Below are 1,246 nucleotides of genomic sequence, written 5' to 3' on the forward strand. Positions count from 1 at the left end.
TCTTTAAATTTCCATCCAAAGCACAATAAAACAGTAACAAGCAAACTTACTTCCTTGATCAGAAATGCTAACAAGCCATCTCCATCTTTTTTGGTGGTTGTTGTTGTTGGTAGTTGACTCATATCGTTACAGCACTCTCTTCAATGCTGAAACGTCCTCATGCTTTTGGTTTGCACCTTCAGCGAACCCCAGATCTGAAAGGCCATTGATCGGCACACACGTCAACTTGCCATCCTCCCACTTCCCAAAGGGGTGCGGTACGTGACACAGCTGATGGAGCAGAGGCACTGACCTTGGACGGCTGCTGGCATGTCAGTTCTTTCCGTTAATAAAACGCTCAGTGGAGTGATTTTTCTCTGGCCACTTTTCCGTTGTGGAAAAACTTCAATCAAAGACCATGATTGCTTTTATTGGCAGAACGGTAGATAAATCAGGGATATAAAAATGCAAGGAGGAGGATTTGGTACAAGCACTAAACAGAGTGGACTCGCTGGGTGAAAGGTTTACTCTGTCAATTTTCCTCTTGAGACACTTAAGTTTAAGGAAATGTTTGTACTGCTCTAGAGAAAAAGTTGGCTCTGTGTTTTTCTTTTGTGTTTAGGCCACTCTGAAAGCAATTCCTTTGGGAACAATTATCTAACATGTGGTGATTTAGAAAAAGCCTAAAGCAAAGGTCATTTGGATATTTCAGGCAGGAAAGAAAATCCATCTTGGAAAATAAATCGAAGTTGGGAAGCGCGGTGGTGCAACCCATGGCCCAGGACATGGGAAGCAGACATGAGATAGATTTCAGGCAAAAACACAATTAAACCTTTTTTTTTGGTTTGCATGAAGACTGGGCAGCTAGGGATAAAGAAAAATGAAAAGAAAAAATAAAGGGGGTGGGGGGAGGCGACGGTATCAGAGACACTTGCTCCCAGATGACGTACCCAAGAGGTCAAGGCCAGCTAGGCATGTAACTTGTGCATTTGTGCAGCGTCCCGTGCTAGGAAGGATGCCGTGGTTGGTTTAAGGCTCTACTGCTGCAGTGGAAATTTTAAATGTTAAAAACCATTGAATCCTGTATTAACTTCTTGGAGGCACAATCGATGAAGTACTCAGCTGTTAGCCCCAAAGTTGGGGGTTCCAACCCACTCACTAGCTCCGTGGGGGAAAGGCCTGGTGATCCGCTTCCACAGAGATTATCACCCAGGAAACCTGAGGGGGCAGCTCGACTCTGACCCACCTGGGGTCACGATGAGCTGGA

This window comes from Echinops telfairi, unplaced genomic scaffold (assembly GCF_000313985.2).
Source record: "Echinops telfairi isolate 266 unplaced genomic scaffold, ASM31398v2 ScPeMD7_7469;HRSCAF=8507_1, whole genome shotgun sequence".
Taxonomy (NCBI): Eukaryota; Metazoa; Chordata; class Mammalia; order Afrosoricida; family Tenrecidae; genus Echinops; species Echinops telfairi.